Source organism: Colobus angolensis, unplaced genomic scaffold (assembly GCF_000951035.1).
Source record: "Colobus angolensis palliatus isolate OR3802 unplaced genomic scaffold, Cang.pa_1.0 Scaffold31, whole genome shotgun sequence".
NCBI classification, from domain to species: Eukaryota; Metazoa; Chordata; class Mammalia; order Primates; family Cercopithecidae; genus Colobus; species Colobus angolensis.
In genome coordinates, this window is record NW_012116377.1 from 10,189,084 (window position 1) to 10,212,271 (window position 23,188).

Sequence of the window (23,188 nt, forward strand, 5' to 3'; positions counted from 1 at the left end):
CCACTGACTGTGAGATAGGGCTTGACAATCTGCTTATTGTCTCAGGCCCATACTTTTTAAAACATTAAATTAAAACACGTTCACTAAGATTAAGTGATAACTCTTCTCTGTCAGGCACAATGTCACTAAGGGCTTCCTCACTAGTGGTGAGGCAACTGTTGAAAATTCAAAAATTTGATTAAAATCTCATAGGCATTTTCCCAAAAATATTGTATCTTAGAGACTAAATTAATCCTTACCTGACCACTTCATCTAGGTCATTATTATCTCATTCCAAAAAGGAAAAAATGACTTAGTAATATATATTTAAAAAAAAAAAACCCATAGAAAACCAATTGTTACAAAGCTTGTAAATCAGGAGTTGATAATTTTCACTGCTGTGTGAAGTCAAAATCCGACTTCCCATTCATGGTGATCACCGATCTGACAATAAAAATTAACCCAACTAATAAAGCTAATGCATTAAGTTCACTATCCCTTTTTCCTCTTTTCATGAGGAAAAAGGAGAAATTTCTAGGTGTTACTGTGTCATTACTCTTTAATATTTTTCTCCTTTATTTAGAGACAGGGTCTCTCTGTGTCACCCAGGCCGGGTGCAGTGGTGCGATCTCAGCTCACTGCAACCTCCACCTCCCAGATTTGAGCAATTCTCGTGCCTCAGCCTCCCGAGTAGCTAGGATTACAGGCACATGCCACAATGCCCAGCTAATTTTTGTATTTTTAGTAGAGACAGAGTTTCGCCATGTTGGCCAGGCTGGTGTCAAACTCCTGGCCTGAAGTGATCTGTCCACCTCAGCCTCTCAAAGTGCTGGGATTACAGGTGTGAGCCACCACGCCCAGCCCCTCCATTCATTTAAAAAGAAAAATATCCAGAAGCAAATTAGTCTTTTTACTACAGTGGAATCTCCAAACTAAAGTCGCAGTGTGACATATCCCAATCGGTGTTTTTTTCCATTCATCCAGTTTTTTCCTCTTCTAAAAGCAGTAGCATGAAAAAGCTGGGATCTCTGAAAAGGTATCTATACTATAAACTCCTCTTTAAATTTTTTTACCATGTTTTATTTAATTATTAAATCAAAATTGTAACATTTAGCCTAAGTGTAAGAAAGTAAAAAAATGTCTTACTTTGTACTCTTAAGCATTTATTATTTAACTATAAAACTATAGTCTTTCCAGAAGGACACTGCAACACAATAACCATTCTGGCAATTAATTTGAGGGCGAGTTGTAACTTAAAGTTCTAAATACCCATATTTTAGTATTTAAATGTAGATTGGGTTGGGTGCCATGGCTTATACCTATAATCCCAACACTGCTTGAGGCCAGGAGTTCAAGACCAACCTGGACAACATGGTGAGTCTCTGTCTCCACAAAAAAATTTTAAAAATCAGCCGGGCACGGTGGCACATGCCTATAGTCCTTGCTTTGGGGAGGCTGAAGCAGGTAGGTCGCTTGAGACCAGGAGTTCGAGGCAACAGTGAGCTATGATTGCGCCACTGCACTCCAACCTGGGTGATGAGCGAGATCCTGTCTCAAAAAGTAAAATAAAAGTAGACTGCATTACTTTATGTCTGGCCTCTCTAGGATCCTAATAGAAATATTAGGAATAGTCTTTATTAATAGGTTGCCAAATTTCATGTAGTCTTCAAAGTTATTCTTTAACGACTTGGAGGACAGATCAATACATATATGATCCATATTTTCTAAAACACGCACTGTAAAAAGAATACAATTTTCGAGTTCCATTCGTTGAACACACATTTACTGAATATCTACTGTGTGCCATGAATTTTGCCAGATAGTAGGAATGAAGAGTCCTACCATCAAGAAACACCCCCAAAGTAGAGAAATTCAGATGAAAAGAGCAAACAACACAGGTGTGTTGCCCACCACTTCAGTAACTGGAAAACTAAAGTTGGACAAACTTATATTTCAAATTTTTTTTTTTTTTTTTTGAGACAGGGTCTCACTCTGTCATCCAGGCTGGAGTACAATGGCTCACTGCAACCTCTGCCTCCTGGGTTCAAGCAATTCCCCTGCCTCATCCTCCCAAGCAGCTGGGATTACAGGTGCCCCCCACCAAGCCTGGCTAATTTTTGTATTTTTAGTAGAGATGGGATTTAATCATGTTGGCCAAGCTGGTCTCAAACTTCTGATCTCAAGTGATCTGCCCGCCTCAGCCTCCCAAAGTGCTGGGGTTACAGGTGTGAGCCACCACGCCCAGCCTCAAATTTTCCTAATACATACTTTAGCCTTTAACCAAAAGCAGACCACAGCAGTTACATTCCCTGTCAAAATTATTACAAGGTTGTCAGAGAATTGTTTCTATGTACCTATAGGTAAGACTTTTCTTAGGGAAAAAATTAAACCTCCTCCTACCAGAGTAATTTGATTCAGCATCCAAACCACTTGAATTTAAGCCTGACAAACTGGGATGAATGTCCAATGATCAACGTCAGGCTTAACTAATTTGTAGACAGACTCCAATCACCTTAGGCTAAGCTGTCTCTCCATCAATTCAATAAACATACCCCTACTTTTTTTCTTTTTACCATGGATTCATAATATAGTTTGTTGTTTTTTAAACTAATCTTATCTAGACTGCACTAGCAGAAAAGGAAATCCGTCCATGTCAGGCCTAAACTAGGTTAAAGTATCTTTACGGTCTAAGGAGGGTTGTGGTTGGGAAAATCCCAAGGAAGAATCAGTGGAACTGTGGAAAGCAAGAGGTTACAATTGCATGGGAAGATTTAGGAGTTTTTAGCTTATCAGGGTCATAGATAAATGTTTAGGGCACTGGGCCATTTCTCCTCACCTTTAATACACAGAAAATATTACACCTGCCTTTGGACAGCAGCAGTTAACTCATAGGGAACCGGAATAGTGGCTATTTTTTCCTCTCCCCATCAGCAACTGTTGGAGGAAAAAGCACAAGTTAGAATCTAGGCAAATCTGGGTAAACTTTTATGTAAAGGCTGAGGAAAACAAATTCCCACAATGCCAAACTACTATGGTAATGGTTAGCAAGTTCTCAGACCCAAGATAACAAGACACCCCTCTTCTTCAGAACCTTGTGGGGGTAATGACTATGGGCTCAATGTCTCAGGAAGGTATCTCTCAAAAGGTAATAAATAAAGCCCAACATATAAGTGGATTTTGTGTATACGTTCTAACCAAATGCTTTCACAAATGCCACTTTTAAGATAAAAACATTTTATACTGGGGGCAAAAGCACTCATATTTATTTTAGTTCATAATTGCCCAGTCTTCAGTCATCCAAGTACCACTTTCAGAATTATCTTCATCCATCTGTACTATTTACCTAATATTGGTCTTTGAATTTACTTACTTTTCTTGTCCTTTATTTTTTAGTACTATCTGTGAAATCAGTTTTGAGATATTAAGTTTTTCTCCTAATTTAAATTAAAAGAACTTGTTTCATTCAAATATGTATGTGTGTGAAAATTTTGGGAGAACTTTAATGTTCATTTGCTTATCAAATTATCTTGCATATGTGACAGTACCAATATGGTACATATTATTTTATTAAAAGTGCTAGCTGAGATCTGTGGGAATGGGAAAGGGTGGTAGTTAATTTGGACAGAAAGCTATACTACTTGTGAAACACAGGGAGGGTGGGGGATAGATTGGGTGATAAAGAGGATGGAATTTCTGTCATTTTGCCTATGCCCTCTACCTCACTAGCAGTGTGTGACACTCCTATTATGGGTGCTTACACTGCATAGTATGTATAAGACCTCAGGCTTCACAACAGATTTTACCCACATCTAGGACAGGGCCCCCAATACATGCTCAAATGTGTCAATTCCAACACTTGTATAATGCCGCATAGTTCACAGTTGGGTAGGTAGAACTGACAATTTACAGATGAGGAAACTGAGGCTCACTTTCTCAATGTCACACTGCTAGTATATAGCAGAACTGGTACTTCAGTCTAAGTTTCTAGTATCTCCACACCACTATGCTTCATCAGTCTCCCAAAACCAACAAGAGGTAAGAAACCAGGGATATAGAAACTAGCTATCCACTTGCTGCCTGGGTTCTAATCCTGGCTCCACCATGTAGCAGACATGCAAATTTGGGCAAGCTTTGCCTTTCTACATCTCAATTTCCACATCTATACATTATGGCTACTAACACTATCTATCTCATAGGCTTATTTTAACGATGACAATAGTATCTATCTCATAGGATCATGTAAAGCGCCTGAAACACTGCCTTGTAACATACTAAAAGCACTATATTAAATATTTGCTATATTATTTATTGATTACTCCCCATGGACCACGCACTTTATACACATTACCTCTTTTAAGCCTTCCAAAAACCTGTGAAGTAGGTATTATTAGTTCCATTTTACCTTTGAGGAAATTCAAACCCAGAAAGCTTAAGGAATTTTTTTAATCCCTAAACTAGTAGGTGACAAAGTAGGGATTTAAACTCAGACCCAACTCTAACAACTCTGTGAGACACTCAAGGAAGGTCACAGGCACCCCTGTGATACTTGGGCCTCTTTCATAGACCAACATAAGATATACTTCGATTTTAACCAGTTGCACGCACACATACACAAAAAAGCACTAAACAGATGTGATGGTTTTCAACATAGGAAATACCCGAATGTCCCATTACTTTAGGATACGGTCACAGGTGTCAGAATCAAATACTGAAGGAACCTTAATATACCAGAAATTGTAGGTACCGTTTAAGGCACTGCCTGATTCCTTACGATCTTAGCATGTAAGCAAATATCAATAACATGGAGTGATTCAGAGTTTGAAAAGTGGCTGTTCCCCTGACTGAAGTTCCTAACATCTCCAGTCTGGTGGCCGACACTTTTGCTCTGGGCTAGGCTTTGCCTTGGCTGAATAGGCAGAGGAGGGACTGGTTCTCAAGCTCGCCCCCTGCCCCAGGTGGATGACCCAGGAAACTAAGCATCAGGAGAAAAATTATCTTAAGCTGTCTTCACTGGCAGAGAGATTCAAGACAGCTGGGGCTTGTCCTTTTCTTTCGGAAGCCTCCTCCACTTGTTGAGCCAATTGCTCAGGTCTCCCTTCTGCCACATCGTTCCCAAAGTGACTCTTGAGGCAGGGTCTCAAGAGGTTTCCGTGAGCCAACACGGGCAAATATCTGGGTTCAGTGCTCACTCCATCCCCACAAGACGTAAAGTAAGACACTGGTTCAAGTCCCATTCCGCCTAACAGAAACAGGAAATACCACTTCAAGCTCCCGCGGGCCAACTACACAGGTAGATAGATCACCGTGTTTCTGACAACTGGGCGCCAGGGAATCCCCACCAACCTGCTGACAGCCAAGTGCGACTGTCCCTCCCCTTTAGACACTCCTTCCCTGGCTGCCCAATACCCGAGACGGCTCAGACGAGGCGCAACGGCCGCCCGCATGGCCCCAGAGAACCCTCAAGTCGAAGGGGAGGGGGTCCCCGCTTGCCCGTCCCTCCAGAGCTCCGCGGCCCCGGCTCCCACCCCAAAGGAACGGACTTGGCTCCTGCCCGTCGGGTAGGTCTTCAGTCCCGAGAGCGAAGGCCGAGACTGTGGCGGGAGGCAGTGAGAGGGAGGCGAGAGGCCGGCAGGGGTTCGAATGACCCCTAAGAAGGGAAGAAGAGTACTGGGAGGGGCCAGACAGTACCTGTCGACACGGGACCCGCCGCTCCGAGTGACGCACCCCGCAGTGCATTGTGGGGCCTGGGAGGGGCCTTTCGGCGGGGCTGCGGCGCGTCCAACGTGGCTCGCGCCCGCGGAATCAAACCACGCCCCCGTTCCCTCGGCTCGCCCAGGCCAATCGGGTTCTGCAGGAAGGACACAACAACCCTCGCGATCCCAGGACCCGCCTTAGTCCCACCCGCTCCAGGAGAGATTGGCAGCGTCTCTCGCACCTGCTCCAGGAAAGTACAGAGTCCTCTGATGACAGAACTACGTTGACTTTAGAAATAGGGCCAGTCCCCTCCGCTCGCCGCCCTGTATCTGCAGGCATTTTGTCTTTCACACACGGCCCTACAGCCGGCACTTATAAAGGGGACAGGGAGAAAAGCCCCCTGTGGGTGAGCAAGGAGAGGACCTGGCCCCGTCTATACCCACACACAAGAAGGAAACACACTATGGCAGAGAAGTGCCAGATGCCGACCCCGCGACCCCTTCCAGCCTTCGCATTGGTCATGCGTTATTAAACAAGCATTTACTGACTGTTTACCATGTGCCAAGCACCGTGTTAAACACGGGGTTACAGGAGTGGACATAACACTTGATGGAATTTAAGACGTAATTGGAGCAAAAGACATTAAAGCATAAATAGTTACAGAATTATAAATTGTGATCAGTACGGGGAGGGAAAATTAGTGGGTGCAATGATGAATTAATTTTGGACTGTCAGGAAAGAGACCTCTGAATAAGTGCCTTTTAAGCTGCAGGCATATTAAAGAACCTTAGAGAATGTTCCCCGCCAAGGAAATATTATGCGTGACGTTGTTGGGGCATGAAAGAACTTCGTGTGCTCTAGGAACTAAAAGGAAGTCAGTGTGGATGGAGTGTAGGGAGCAAGGAGAAACTTCCAAAATACAGCCTGAAATCTGTAATGTGGCCAATAAGAGCCAGCATGGTCTGGCCCTTGTCTCATCTCAGCCCAAGGTCAATGGGCAACTAATAAAGACTATTAAGTAGGATCCTATTTGCATATTTAAGAATCACTCAGGCTGTTTGTGGAGAATAGTTTGGAAGAGGGCAAGAAAGGCTGCTGGAAGGCCATTTGGAGGTAGTTGCATCAGGCAAAGCCAGAAATGATGGCTTGAACTAGTATAATGGGAGTTAGAGACAGAAAGAGGTAGATAATTTCAAGATATGTATAAATTAGAGATGGTATCCAAGGGACTTAATAACAGATTGGTTTGCTGGGAAGGGTCAAGAAAGAGGAATATTAAGGATGACTCCTTAAGTAACTAGATGGATTAAGAAGCCATTTACTGATTCATGGAACACAGGAGGAGGAGCAAATGGCTTGGAATATGTTAAATTTGAAATGTCTATAAATGGAGATGTCAAGTAGATTTGGACATGTAGGTCTAAAGTTCAGAAGAAAGGCCTGAACTAACATAGATTTGGTCCTAGATATATACTCAACATAAATGTACTCATATATTCACTGGAAAACATATGTATAAAAATGTTCATGAAATGAATAAATTTTAGAATATTCTCACCCGGCACGATGGCTCACGCCTGTAATCCCAGCACTGTGGGAGGTCGAGGGGGGCGGATCACTTGAGGTCGGGAGTTCAAGACCAGCCTAGTCAACATGGTGAAACCCTGTCTCAACTAAAATACAAAACAATTAGCCAGGCGTGGTGGTGGGCATCTGTAATCCCAGCTACTTGGGAGGCTGAGGTAGGAGAACTGCTTAAACTGGGAGGCAGAGGTTGCAGTGAGCCAAGATCACGCCACTGAACTCCAGCCTAGGCAACAGAGCGAGACTCCGTCTCAAAAAAAAAAAAAAAGAACATTCACATAATAGAATACTATACAGGAAGAACAATAATCTACAACTATATGCAAAGCATGCATGAATTTTACAATCACAAAAATTGAGTGAAATAAGTCAGACACAAAAAATGATTACTATATTACTCCAGTTACATAATGTTCAAAATAAGAAATCATATAAGGTAATAGAAGTAAAATATTGGTTACCCTTAGGTAACCAATTAGTTACAATTATTAGTGTTAATAATTAGAAAGGAGCAATAAGGGATTACTGGAGTTCTAGTAATGTTCTTATTGATCCAGGTATTGATTACATGGTGTTTTCAATTAATGAAAATTCACTGGACTAGATATGGTGGCTCACACCTGTAATCCCAGCACAGCACTTTGGGAGGCTGAGGAGGCTGAGGCAGGCAGATTGCTTGAGCTCAGGAGTTCAAGACCAGCCTGGGCAACATGGCCAAACCCTCTCTGAAAAAAAAAAAATACAAAAATTAGCCAAGCGTGGTGGTGCACACCTGTAGTCCCAGCTATTTGGGGGGCTGAGGTAGGTGGATTGCTTGAGTCCTGGAGGTCGAAATTGCAGTGAGCCATGTTTGTGTCACTGCACTCCACCTGGGCAACGAAGTGAGACCCTGTCTCAAAAAAAAAAGAAAATTCATCAAGCTGTACACTATACTTATACAATTTTTCAGTATGTATTTTACTATTGAATAGAAAGTTTATGTTTTTTCCAAAGGTTAGGGGCAATCCAGCCATGAATAAATAAGTGATACTAGACTAGACCTCCCACTACAGTAATAGAAAACTGGACCAAATCTATGAAACAAGTGTTTTCAGGCATTGGACAATTGGCAGAGTAAAATTGTGATCTTAGAAGAAAGGAAAACAAAACAGATGAGCCCCCAGAATATCCACAGATTTCTTTCTGGAGGTATTTACCTAAGCACAGGATAGAAGAAAGCCAAGCAGGGTTTGTTGAGGACACAGATATTGGAATTAATAGAAATTGAGACAAATGGTATTTGTGGGGCAGAGTGCCAGAGAAAGAGCTCCAGAAATATACATAAGGATTCCTGTGAATCTTTGGTATAACTTTAAGGGTAGACCATATGAGACTGGTAAATAAAATTACTGGGGAAATTTAAGCTGAACAGCAGCTACAAGAACTTGTATAGAGTTTGAAAACATTCAGGCTCTGATTAGAATGGGAAATCTTATTAAAAACCTACAGCATTTGGTAAAGAGACCCTAAAAAGGCCACACTTTAAAGCTAAATTAGCCCAATAGTAAAGACTATTCTAGACCACTCGAACAAAGCTGAAAAAACTGTTCTGCAAGTAAATTAAATGCTTTCTTGAACAAAACTTAACAGTCTTTCAAGAAAGATAACAAAATTCAGGTACTTAACTATGTAATATATGCAATGCCTAGGATCCAATAAAAAAATTACTACACATGTGAAGAAGCATTAAAACATGAGCCATTAAATGGGAGAAGAATCAATCAATAGAAACAGACCCAGGAATGACCAGGATGACGAAATTAGTTTTTGTTTGTTTGGTTGGTTTGGTTTGTTTTTATGAGATGGAGTTTCGCTCTGTCACCCAGGCTGGAGTGCAGTGGGGCACAATCTCTGCTTACTGCAAGCTCCGCCTCCTGGATTCACGCCATTCTCCTGCCTCAGCCTCCAGAGTAGCTGGCACTACAGGCACCCGCCAACACGCCCGGCTAATTTTTTGTATTTTTAATAGAGACGGGGTTTCACCTGTTAGCCAGGATGGTCTCGATCTCCTGACCTTGTGATCTACCCATCTCGGCCTCCCAAAGTGCTGGGATTACTGGCGTGAGCCACCGCGCCAGGCTGAAATTAGTTTTTAAAGCAGATAAGAACTTCACTTTTCTTCTTTAAATTTTTTTTTTTTTTTTTTAAGTTTTAGAGGGCATCAGCACACTGGGGTTACAGGCAGATAAGATAAGAACTTTAAAGAAGCTATTATAAATATCGCCAAGAACTTAAAGAAACATAAATAATGTGAGAAATGAAAACCATAAAAAGAACCAAATCAAACTTCTAGAGCAGAAAACTACAATATCTGAATGGTAATTTTGCTCCATGGGCTTAACAGCAGATTATACATTGCTGAAGAAAAGATCAGTAAACAAAGTAACAGTGAAAAATAATTATCTACATTAAAGTGCAGAGAGAAAAAAAGTTCAAAATAAAATGAACAGAGCCTTGGTGACCTATGGGTTAATACAAAGTTATCTAACATGTATAATCAGAGACTCAGAAAGAAAGGAGAGGTGATGCAAAATATTTGAAGTATTAATGACCAAAATTTGATTAAAAAAATATATAAACCCATAGATTCAAGAAAACAAACTAGGCTAGGTACAGTGGCTCACACCTGTATTCCCAGCACTTTGGAAGACCAAGGTGGGTGGGTCACCTGAGGCCAGGAGTTCAAGACCAGCTTGGGCAACATGGTGAAACTTCATCTCTACCAAAAAGTTAAAAATTAGCTGGGCATAGTGGTGCATGCCTGTAATCCCAGCTACTCGGGAGGCTGAGAGAGAAGAATCTCTTGAACTTGGGAGGCAAGATTGCAGTGAGCCGAGATCACGCCATTGCACTCCAGCCTGGGTGACAGGGCGAGATTTCGTCTTTAAAAAAAAGTGTATATACACAAAAATTAGCCAGGCATGATGGCGCATGCCTGTAATCCCAGCTACTCAGGAGGCTGAGGCAGGAGAATCACCTAAACCCAAGAAGCGGAGGTTGCAGTGAGCCGAAATCACACCACCGCACTACAGCCTGAGTGACAGAGCAAGACGCTGTCAAAGAAAGAAAGAAACTAACCGCAAACAGGATAAATACCAAAAAAAGCTACACCAAGGCCTGTTACACTTAAACTACTGAAAACCAATGATCAAAAGAAAATATTAGAAACAACCAGAGAGACATTGAAGCCACCTTGCATATATAGAACAAAGATAAGAGATACTACTGACTTCGCACTTCACATCAGAAAGAAAGAAAGCCAAAATATAATGAAATAAAAAGTTTAAAGTCCTAAAAGTAAAAGCTCTGTCAACTTTGAATTCCATATCTAGGAAAAATTCCTTCAAAAAACAAAAGTGCGGCCAGGCTTGGTGGCTCATGCCTATAATCTCAGAACTTTGGGAGGCCAAGATGGGAGGATTGCTTGAGTCCAGGAGTTCAAGACCAGCATAGGGAACATAGCGGGACTTCGTCTCTACAAAAAGTTAAAAAAAAAAAAAAAATCAGCCAAGCATGATGGCACATGCTTGTAGTACCAGCTACTCAGGAGGCTGAGGTGGAAAGATTGCTTGAGCCTGGGAGGTTGAGTCTGAAGTGTGCCAGGATTGTGCCACTACATGCCAGCCTGGGTGACAGAGCAAACTCTGTGTGAGAAGAAAAAAAAAAGAAAAGAAGTGAAATTAAGATATTTTCAGGTAAACAAAAGATGAGAGAATTTGTTGCTAGCATACCTGAATTATGACAAATGTTGAAGAAAGTTCTTCAGATTGAATGAAAATGAGTCCAGATAGAAACCCAAATTCACTTTGGGAGGCCGAGGCCGGCTGGTCATGAGGTCAGGAGATCGAGATCATCCTGGCTAACACGGTGAAACCCTGTCTCTACTAAAAATACAGAAAATTAGCCAGGCATGGTGGCAGGCACCTGTAGCCCCAGGTACTCGGGAGGCTGAGTCAGGAGAATGGCGTGAACCCAGAAAGCGGAGCTTCCACCACTGCACTCCAGCCTGGGCGACAGAATGAGACTCTGTCTCAAAAAAAAAAAAAAAAAAAGAAAAGAAAAAGAAGAAGAAAGAAAAAAAGAAAAAACTCAAATTCACACAAAAGGAACAGAAAGCACCAGAAAATACGAATATATGAATTAATATAAACATTTTCCTCTTTTGAAAATGTATATAATTAACCACTTAAAGCAAAAGTGGTAACAAATTGTTGTTAAATAAAAATGTTTGTAACAAATTAAGAAGTAAAACATATGTTAATGATATTGTAAGGGAAAGGGGAATGAATATATACTGTTACAAGGTTTTTGGCACCATACATGAAGTGGTGTAACTGTATTTGAAGGTAGAACATAATAAGTTAAAGATACATATTAGGGCCAGTGCAGTGGCTCACACCTGTAATTCCAGCACTTTGGGAGGCTGAGGCAGGTGGATGACCTGAGCTCAGGAGTTCGAGACCAGCCTGGCCAACATGGTGAAACCCCGTCTCTATAAAAATACAAAAAAATTAGCTGGGAGTGGTGGGCACCTGTAATCCCAGTTACTTGGGAGGCTGAGGCTGGAGAATCGATTGAACCCGGGAGGTGGAGGCTAAAGTGAGCCTAGATGGTGCCACTGTACTCCAGCGTGGGCAACAGAGTGAGACTCTGTCTCAAAGAAAAAAAAAAAGCCATCTCTACATTTTCCTCTACCTACTCTTTTCTCCATATATCATAAATGTCTGATACCTTTGGTCCCATGTCGGATCAGAACGGTCAGGCTTTTATATCCTTGCTTCATAAAGTCACCAGATGTGGATTCCCCCAAGATGGACATGATATCAAACAAGGTAGCTCTCCAAAGGTGAAGCACATACGAAAAGCTATCAGCTGGAGGCTACCTCCTGACTCTTCCTGCAGCTGGGTGACAGGTCCTCCCTTGAAGGAGGACCCAGACAGGGAATTTCCATGTCTACCACAGACATACATTGTTTCTATAGGATTCCCACCAGAAATGCAAAACCGGAAAATAATCACATGGAAACATTAAAGTAACCCAAACTGAAAGACATTTTTCATAACAAATTGCCCCATACCCTTCAAAAATGTCAATGTTAAAAAGATAAAGAAAGATTGAGGGTATTTTCCAGATTAAAGGAGACTAAAGAGACACAACAACAAAATGCCATGTAGGATCCTGAATGAGATTCTGGACTAGAGGAAGAAATGGCCATAAAGAACATTATTTGGACAACTGATGATATTTGAACATGGACAGTAAATTAGATAGTAGTACTGTATCAATACTAAATTTATTAATTTTGATCATTTTAATTTTATTTTAGTGAAAATTAAGTTTTAAAATTGAAGCAATGTAGAACTTTAAAAATATTTATTGTACGTGTTGAAATGCTAATATCTTGATATGTGGTTTAAAATATATTATGGTCAATGTTATCTGTTTCCTTTTACTTTTTTAAGGTGGTTATCAGAAAAAAATCACATACGTAGCTTACATTCTACTTTTATTGGACAACACTGTTTTATACCATTATTTTTTCATAATATATAATCACGATTATTTCTAGCACCCCCCCATCCCGTGGTTTTTTTGTTTGTTTGTTTGTTTGTTTTGCACTTTGAGATTTCTCTGTTGCTATGTGAGCCAGTACTGTGGAAGGCCTGGGCTTTTGAACTGTGACGTGAGATAAACGTTTAAGACTATGAAGTCACCTTTGTGCAGCCAGTCTGAGGGAGCCCCTTATACTGCCAGGCTCCAGGTGGAGTTGCTAGGGGAGGGAGGTGCAGATGTGTATTTGGGTAGAATTATCTCTGAGTCTTGGGACAGAGTGCTACAGAACCAGGGGAAAAGAGTTGGCAGCAGGAAGGGCTGGAGAGACTGAGGCTGGGATGGAAGCAGGGATTTCTCAACGTTGCATTTGCATCAATAATTTTGCCAATGTGGCATTGTTTCCTTGTCTCTAACACTGCATGTCTAGCGCTGTCCTTAACACATAGGTTATAAATATGATTTAAAAAATTTATAACACATAGGTTATAAATATAATATAAATAACATTTATATTATGTTATTTTTCTTTCAGGTTGGCACCATCTTTGACAGCAATATTCCTAAAACAAAAAAAAAAAAAAAGAAAGAAAAGTTTCTTATCTGTATCTTGGAAATTCTGAAATAACATTTCCACCATGGTATAAACGGTTTATTATTCAACGTTGTGTTTTAATTAATGCTTCACATACTCAACAAACATTGTGCATCCTCTCTGTGCTGGGCAGTGACAACGGTAAATATGATATGGTCCCTCCTTTAAGGCACTCACAGGATGGGGAGAGAAACATGTATAAAGACAATGACAACTGCCATGGTCTGAATGTGTCTTCCAAAATTCGTATGTTGAAACTCAATTGCCAATGTAATAGCATTAAGAGGTGGGGCCTGTAGGAGGTAATCAAATCATGAAGGCCCTCAAAAAAGGGATTGAGGGAGTGGGTTTGTGCTCCTCCACTCTTCCACCATGTGAGACACAGCATTTGTCCTCTCTGGAGGATGCAGCAACATGGTGCCATCTTGGAAGCAGAGGTCAGGCCCTTCCCAGATACCAAACCTGCTGGTGCCTTGATCTCCGACTTCCCAGTTTCCAGAACTGTGAGAACTAAGTTTCTGTTGTTATAAATTACCCAGTCTGAGATATTTTGCAATAGCTGCACAAATAGACTAAGACAGCAGCCAAACGAGACAGATGCCAATAAAACTTGACCAAATGGCTCTGGTAGGATTCCAAAGGGATGGAGCTATAGAGAAACATGGAACACTTTTTACAAAAAGAGGTGATATTTGAGAATTACAGGAAGAATAATCACTTATCAGGTAGACTGTGGCAAGTCATGGAGAAGAGAATCCATAGTGGTAAAGCACAAGCACTATTTAGGGAACTGCAAGTGGTCTGCTATTGCTAGAAGTATAGATAGGTAATGAAGTCAAAAGAAAGGCCAGGCTCCAAAGAGCTGATATGCCAAATTGCCAAGTTTGACTTTCTCCTGCACGCAATGGGAAGACACCAATGGATTTTCAGCAGAGGAATAAGAAGACTGGGTTGATATTTCTAAAATAAGCAATTCTATAATTGTTAAAAAATTAACCATAAAACAGTTATAAGATAGCTATAAGAAAATAAAGATGGATTTGGCTTTGGGAGAAAGAAGAGTTTCTAAGCATGAAAGCAATGAAGAAACCACAAATAAAAAGATAATAGACCAGACTGACAAGTATAAAACATCTGTACATAAAAAAATGAGTGAAATTAATATTCCAACCAAAAATTGAGAGAAATATATGCTATATATGACAAAGAATGCCCACATATAATAAGAAAATGAGGAACACTCCCATTGCAAATAGGCAATAAGCCTAAGAAAACAATTTGCAAAACAAACATTTAAATTATAATTAAAGGGGAAAAATGAAATATCCTGCCTTTCTAGTATTAATTTAAGTTGTATTTCATTTTGGAGTAAGCAAGTAGTTCCAACTGAGAAAGGAAAGCTCTACTTAAAAGACTAATGGGAAATAAATACAAGAGAAGGAGTGATAGAGTTAGAAAATAATCATTTTCGACCCCAAATGAAAATAGTGATTTAGACAGAAATTAAGTATTGGTAGTAAAGTCATTAGGTGAATAGTAGATGAAAAGTGACCTCTCAACTTTTCTTCAGTCTTTCTCTTAGTTAGTGAATAGTTTTTTATACACAGCTTTTTCAAAAAATGAGATCATATTCTACATATTGTTCTATAACTTGTTTTTAATGACTTAACAAAATTTTACGGAACGTCCCCCCTTTTTATCCATCAGAATACGTGGGTTTACTTCATTATTTTTAACAATGGGAGACGGTAATGAGGATGTACCACAAGTTATTGAATCATTTTCTATTAGCAGATGCTTAGGTGTCCTTTTCATGCAATTACAAACAGCACTGTCACCAACACCGTCATATATGCATCTTTACTTAGTGTGTTTAGGTAGAACAGATTCTTTGGAGTGGGATTTCTCTGTCAAAGGGCATGCAGGTTTAAACTTTTTCTCCCCAAATTCCTATACTATATTAACTTGTACTCTCACCAATAATGTGCTTGTTTCCTCACACCCACACCAAAACTGGACTTGTATCATCGGACTGTTTTTAATTTTTTTTTTTTTTTTCTTTTGAGACGGAGTCTCATTCTGTTGTCTGGGCTGGAGTGCAATGGTGCAATCTCGGCTCACTGCAACTTCCACCTCCCAGGTTCAAGCGATTCTCCCAAGTAGCTGGGATTGCAGGCGCCCGCCTCATGCCTGGCTAATTTTTGCTTTTTTTTTTTTTTTTTTTGAGACGGAGTCTCGCTCTGTCGCCCAGGCTGGAATGCAGTGGCCGGATCTCAGCTCACTGCAAGCTCCGCCTCCCGGGTTTAGGCCATTCTCCTGCCTCAGCCTCCCGAGTAGCTGGGACTACAGGCGCCCGCCACTTCGCCTGGCTAGTTTTTTGTATTTTTTAGTAGAGACGGGGTTTCACCGTGTGAGCCAGGATGGTCTCGATCTCCTGACCTCGTGATCCGCCCGTCTCGGCCTCCCAAAGTGCTGGGATTACAGGCTTGAGCCACCGCGCCCGGCCAATTTTTGCATTTTTAATAGAGACGAGGTTTCACCATATTGACCAGGCTGGTCTCAAACTCCTGACCTCAAGTGATCTGCCCACCTCGGCCTCCAAAGTGCTGAGATTACAAGCGTGAACCACCATGCGCGGCCTTGCTTGCAATTTTTATGTTACTAATGAGATTGACATTTTTAATTGTTTCTTGACCAAATGTGTGGAATCTTTTGTAAATTACCATTAATCTGTCCCTTTGCCTAAACAATATATGAATGCTATTATTAATTTGATAGAATCTTAGATTTAAAGTGGCTTCCTAAAATATTACAAATTCTGTTAACTAAGGATAAAATGTTTCAGGCTTCACCTGAAACAAAGATTATCATTTCTTAGACTCTTGTTTTGAATGTTTGCTTATTTGGATCCCAAAGTCCAAAAACCTGGTTGATGTTCTCCTCTTTTTAAAAAATAGAATCTCGTGTCATACTTTGCAGATAGTTATATTATCATAATTTTCCAGATGGAGAATCAGAGCACGAAGTATTGTACTTAGAGTCACAGAATGATTCACTAGCAGACATGCATCCAAAATCCATTGCTCCATCTTATTTTTCAATTATGTGCCCCACACTTTCCTCCAATTCACTCCTCACCACAGTCTCATTTACTGGAATAAAGAGCCAGTTAGTATTCATAGGTTTTATTCAAACACATAAATATGTAAGTTCATGAAAAAGTGAAATGATTGCACCTAGGCTATAAATTATTTCTTGTTCATGTTTACAAACGAGGTTTTAATTACTGTATACTTCTTGGCCATAGGAAAAATGACTTAGGAATAATTTTCCTGCAACCAAAATTTAGTAAGAAATATGTTTTAGTACAGTGGTGTTTGCACAGAGAGAGAAACCTCAATGTGACATTCCGGCTGTAGTTTAAGGGAAAAAAAAAAAAATAAGGTAAGCTGCAAGGAAAGGACTTTAAACTTTTATTATGGGAGAGGGTTTTAAGTGGGGGATGTTCTTCTGATCCAAAATATGGTTTCCCTAACTGCTATAAATATATCAGTCACTTCTTCACCGCCTCCATATGGCAGTGACCTTGTAGGACAGATGGAGTGGAGAGAAAAGCCTATTTCTCAGAAATGGGGAGTTGGCTGTGTAGTACAGTAATACCTTCTCTTTCACTATTTTCCAGGGACTACGAGATGTTATTAATACTGACAAAAATCATTTTAAAATAACTGCTCCTGTTTGTTTATTGTGTGCTAATTACTTTGTACTCGTTGAGTTCTCCTAGCGGCCTTATGTTTTCAGTATCTTTTATTTTATTTATTTTACAGGACTAAGCCCCAGAAAACTTCGGCAATTTCCCACAGCAAGTAAAAGTAAGAGCCAAGATTCCCATCAAGACCTGCCTGCTCACATGCAGCTCTGTTCTCCAAGATGCTTTGTTGCCACATCCATTTGGGAGTTCCGGGATGGTGAAGGCAGAGGGAGGTGCCCTTGGGGCACCTCATATGTCTTAGAGATCCAGTCCAGGTCAAGTCTGTCTCTTGGCTTTGCAAGTTCAGAAAGCCAATGTTCTGAGCTGGTCCATCCAGAAATGGGGTAAAGCACTGGGCTAGGGGCATGGAAAATGTGGGTACAGACAAAATCCCCAGGACTGTGGAGGGGTGAGGAGTCAGAGGCCAGGGAAGCCACAGAGGTGGGGAGATGGGAAATACAAAGAGCACGCCACAGCAGATGTCTGGTCCATTCCAGCCATCACAGCAGTAGGCTGGAAGCCACATCATGGAATAGTCAGGGTTCCCCAGAAGCCAGCCAAATGGTAACCAGGAATCTTGAGGAACTAAAGCAGCAGAAAGGCCTCTGGAAGCCTTGCCTCCTCTCACTGTGCGAGACCAACCTGTGTGCGTCTGGAGGCTCACTGGGAGATCAGGGCAGACCTTGGGCTGGGGATGCAGGAGCACAGGGCAGGCACAGCTGTTGGACATGCATTGACTGACCCAGCCAAGCAACCCTACTAGAAATGAAGCTGCAGGTTACTTCGCCACCACAACCAATTAACCCTTTGGGTTTAAGTTTTTGGTTCACATTCCTGAAAGGATCAGTCTATTAATTATGTGCCAACTCATTCCCACTTAGCCACAGTGGATTGGAACATGTGACCAAAGGAGTCAGCCAGCAACCTATTAGATTCTCTCCTGAGTTTTAGCTAAGAAACAGAGAATGAGTGAGTCAGATGGTATGGGCATGGAGCTGCAAGCTCATGTGGAGAGCTGGCCAGAGAGCCGATGAAGTGCCATTTGTGGCCCAAATTACAGGGGAGTGGACATTTAGAACACAGCAAAGGAAGCCAAAGAGAAATGAATAAAATTCTATATCTCTGGGGAGAGAGAGAGAGAGAGAAAAAGAGAGAGAGAAATCTCATTTTATGGTTTTCAATGAAGGCAGGCTATTTCCCATAATTAACTCTCTGTGAAATTCCCCCCAGTGTTGATAACAAACCCTCTTTTTCTTTGAGTTTCTGAGAGTGGATTGCTTTTCTTACCAACAATTTCTGATCCAGAAATTCATAAATTTCTGATTTATGAATAAGAATGCCATTATATTCATGAACAATGGGATGCTCCTTTCTGAGGAGAATTTTGCCCACACACATGGAAAATGTAATGAGTAATCCAAATGTCACTTTGTGAGCAAAGTTGTCAGAACCCAGGATGTTGGATCATCTCATAAGTTTGGTTCAGACTGAGGCAGCAACTGGAGAATACTGTTTCCTGAGGAAGCAGAGAGAAAGGAACAATTATTGAATATCTACAGAGAGACCCTTAGATGTTGCATATGGGTTATATCATTTACATCTCACAACTCTTCAGGCATGGTAGCTCACTCCTGTAATCCCAAGACTCTGGGAGCCGAGGCGGGCAGATCGCTTGAGCCCAAGAGTTTGAGACCAGCTTAAGCAAGATGGTGAGACTCCGTCTCTACAAAAAAATACAAAACACAAAAAATTAGCCGGGCGTGGTAGCGTGCGCCTGTGTTCTGTTACCTAGGAAGCCGAAGTGGGAGGATCACCTGAGGCCAGTAAGTCAAGACTGCAGTGAGCTATGATCGTGCCACTGCACTCCAGCCTCAGCGACAGAGTGAGACCCTGTCTCTAAAAACATAATAATAATAATAAAAATCCTATTATTTTATTGTAGAAGAATCTGAGGCTATAAGAAGTTAACAAAACAGCCCAAGGTCACAAAACTGGGAAGCCTCACAGCTGGGAATCAAAGTCTTCCTCCTCCTCTCAGGTACTCTGTCTCCTAGGGACTAAATGCTAACAGCAACTCACCACAGCCTTTATCCCACTGAGTAGTGATGGTCAATTTTTGTATCAGCGTGGATGGGCCACTGGGCACAGTGGCTTACGCCTATAATCCCAGCACTTTGAGAGGCTGAGATGGGAGGATCACTTGAGTCCAGGAAGAGACCAGCTTAAGCAACATAAGGAGACCCCTGTCTCTACAAAAAAACTTAAAAAAAAAAGTAGTCATCTAGCTACTCGGGAGGCTGAGAGGCAGGAGGATCACTTGGGCCCAGGAGTTCAAGGCTGCAGTGAGCTGATTGCACCACTGTACTCCACCCTGGGTGACAAAGCCAGAACTGGTCTCTAAAAAGGCAAAACAGTGGGATCTCAAAACCAAAACGATTGAACTCATGGATATAGAGAGTAGAAGGATGGTTACCAGAGGCTGGAAAGGGTAGTGGGGGGCTGAGGGGAACGTGGAGATGATTAATGGGTACAAAAAATAGAAAGAATGAATAAGAGCTACTATTTGATAGCACAACGGGTTAGTAATAACTTAGTTGTATATTTTACAATAAACAGTGTAATTGAATTGTTCGTAACTCAAAAGATAAATGCTTGAGGGGATGGGTATCCCATTCTTCATGATGTGCTTATTTCACATTGCATGCCTGTATCAAAATATCTTATGTACTCCCAAAATATATATATACCTACTATGTACCCACAAAAATTAAAAATAAAATAAATAAGCAAAACAAAATAAAACAAAAACATGGCTGGACTACAGTGCCCAGATATTTGGTTAAACGTTATACTGGATGTTTCGTGAGGGTGTTTTGGGTGACATTAACATTTAACATTAGTCATCTGCTTGGAGTCAAGCAGACTGCCCTCCATAATGTGGGTGGGCCTCATCCAATCAGTTGAAAGCTGGAATAGAGCAAAGTCTGGCCTTCCCCATGCAAAAAGGAATTCTGCTGGCAGACGGCCTTCAGACTCGAGCTGCAGCACCCATGCTATCCACTCTCCTGGTTTCCTAGCCAGGGGTCACCAACCTCCTGGCCATAGACCGGTACCAGTCCGTGGCCTGTTAGAAACTGGGCCACACAGCAGGAGGTGAGCAAGAGCATTCCTGCCTGAGCTCTGCCTCCTATTAGGTGAGTGGTGGCATCAGATTCTCATAGGCGCGCATGTGAACCGCTCATGCGAACTGCGCATGTGAGGGATCTAGGTCGCGCAGTTCTTATGAGAATCATCCTCGCCACCCCATCCACGGAAAAATTGTGTTCCATGAAACCAGTTCCTGGTGCCAAAAAGGTTGGGGACCGCTGTACTAGCCCATGCTGCAGATTTCTGATTGACCAGCCTCTCTAACCTCATGAGCCGATTCCTTAAAGTAAATCTCTCTATAAATACACACAGGCTATTGGTTCCCTTTGTGGGGTGAACCCTGACCAATACAGGCAGTGATGAATAACTACTACTGGCACTTTTTTTTTAAGTCTGTATAAGTTAGGGCCATTACTTCTGACACCTCGGGCTTATAGAAAAGAACATTCAGAACCACAAAATAGAATACATCTGTTGCAAAAACTCCCCTCCCTTGTCTATTAAATTAATTAATTAATTAATTTATTTTTTGAGATGGAGTTTCGCCCTTGTCACCCAGGCTGGAGTGCAGTGGCGCGATCTTGGTTCACGGCAACCTCCACCTCCTGGGTTCAAGCAATTCTCCTGCCTCAGCCTCCCAAGTAGCTGGAATTACAGGCATGCACTGCCAAGCCCAGGTAATTTTTTTTTTTTTTTTTGAGACAGAGTCTTGCTCTGTCGCCATGTTGGGTGCAGTGGTGGGATCTTGGGTCCCCGTAACCTCCACCTCTCAGGTTAAAGCAATTCTCAGGCTTCAGCCTCCCAAGTAGCTGGGACCATAGGTGTGCGCCACCACCCCCAACTAATTTTTTTGTATTTTAGTAGAGATGGGGTTTCACCATGGTGGCCAGGATGGTCTCCATCTCCTGATCTGGTGATCCACCCACCTTGGCCTCCCAAAGTGTTGGAATTACAGGCATGACCCACCGCACTCAGCCGAATTTTTGTATTTTCAATAGAGACGGGGTTTTGCCATGTCAGCCAGGCTGGTCTCACCTCGGCCTCCCAAAGTGCTGGGATTACAGGCATGAGCCACCGGGCCCAGCATATTAAATTTCATTAGATTGCATTTTAGAGTAACTTTCTTGACCTTGTCTTCAGATTCCAGCTTAGCTCAGTGTTTCAAGTAGTGGGAATATATAAATTAACCAGGATATTACTCATCATACTTTAACACCAGCAATAATAAGTACTGATTCTGGGCCTACATTCTTCAGCACAATCACAAATCTCCATAACCTCCATCTGCACACAAGTGCCATTGATACCTGCAAGTGCCAGAGAGGAGATGCTAATTTGAAAACTTTTATTGGCTGTAATTTGTTTGAAGGTGGTGAACTGAATCACAAATCAAGCTGAAGTTGTGCTTTAATATTCTTCATTAGTATACAGAGTTATTGGAAAGATGTAGGGAGGGTGAGTCAAGGATGAAATCTCAGATTATTCAGTCAATTATGCATATTCTATTTTGGAATACTTTTCTCATTTCAGGCAACCAATAATTCTTTTGGAGGGAAGGGGAAGAGCAAATGGACAGTATTTACTAAAGTTGCATTTTGAACCTTGTGCCAATGACAAGGATACTGTTTAGATAAATACTCATATTTTAATAAAATAAAATTAGGAATAATAATAAAAAAATACAAGTCCCATACATTTAGAAATGAAAAGGGGCCAGGCACAGTGGCTCATGAGTGTAATCACAGTACTTTGGGAGGCCAAGGTGGGAGAGTCGCTTATGCCCAGGAGTTCTAGACCAGCCTGAGCAACATAGTGAGACCCCATCTTGAAAGGAAGGAAGGAAGGAAGGAAGGAAGGAAGGAAGGAAGGAAGGAAGGAAGGAAAGAGAAAAAGAGAGAGAGAAAGACCGAAAGAGAAAGAAAAGGAAAGGAGGGAAAGAAAAAGGAAAGGGAAGGAAGGAAGGAAGGAAGGAAGGAAGGAAGGAAGGAAGGAAGGAAAAGGCATACTAACAAATAATCTGTGAGTTGAAGAAATAGAACCCTTAAAATTATACAGTGAAAGCACTGCATACTAAAACTTAAGTGATGCAAATAGAAGTAGAAAAAATAGTTACATTCTTGTGACTGTCTATATTAGACACGAGATAGCAAATTAATGAGCAAAGCATTCAATTCAAGAACTTAGAAAAAGAGTAATAGAATGAATTAAAAATAATAGAAGGGGCCAGGCGCAGTGGCTCAAGCCTGTAATCCCAATGTTTTGGGAGGCTGAGGCGGGTGGATCACCTGAGGTCAGGAGTTCGAGACCAGCCTGATCAACATGGAGAAACCCGTCTCTACTAAAAATACAAAATTAGCTGGGCACAGTGGCACATGCCTGTAATCCCAGCTTCTCCAGCTGAGGCAGGAGAATCACTTGAACCTGGGAGGCAGAGGTTGCGGTGAGCCGAGATTGTGCCATTGCACTCCAGCCTGGGCAACAAGAGCAAAACTCCGCCTCAAAAATAAATAAATAAATAAATAAATAATAATAGAAGGAAGAAAAAATGAAGATGAAACCAGAAATTACTGAAAGTAGAAAGTAAATAGTGGGATAATTACCAAAACCAAAACAGATTATTTGAAAGGTAAAAGGACAAAGCTCTTTTAGCTCCCAACCAAAGGAGAAAACAGAGTAAGAGATCCACAAATAAATAAAGCTAGTTAGTTATAAAAAGGTTGATGATGGCCGGGCACGGTGGCTCAAGCCTGTAATCCCAGCACTTTGGGAGGCCGAGACGGGCGGATCACGAGGTCAGCAGATTGAGATCATCCTGGCTAACACGGTGAAACCCCGTCTCTACTAAAAA

At 41.5% G+C, this 23,188-nt stretch overlaps 1 protein-coding gene across 2 annotated transcripts in view; it reads right to left on the reverse strand.

Annotated features, from left to right (window-relative positions):
* The window catches only part of SEC22A (SEC22 vesicle trafficking protein homolog A (S. cerevisiae)), a 69,274-nt gene extending 63,554 nt beyond the window's left edge, over window positions 1-5,720 (reverse strand). The window contains exons 1-2 of one of the 2 annotated variants that reach the window (XM_011950795.1): window positions 5,668-5,695; window positions 2,816-2,913 (exon numbers count right to left, since the gene is read on the reverse strand). The gene's annotated coding sequence lies outside the window, so the exon portion shown is untranslated. Of the gene's footprint in view, window positions 1-2,815; window positions 2,914-5,667 lie in introns of both variants that reach the window. The other variant, XM_011950794.1, reaches the window with a different exon arrangement.
* Between the last annotated feature and the right edge of the window lie 17,468 nt (window positions 5,721-23,188).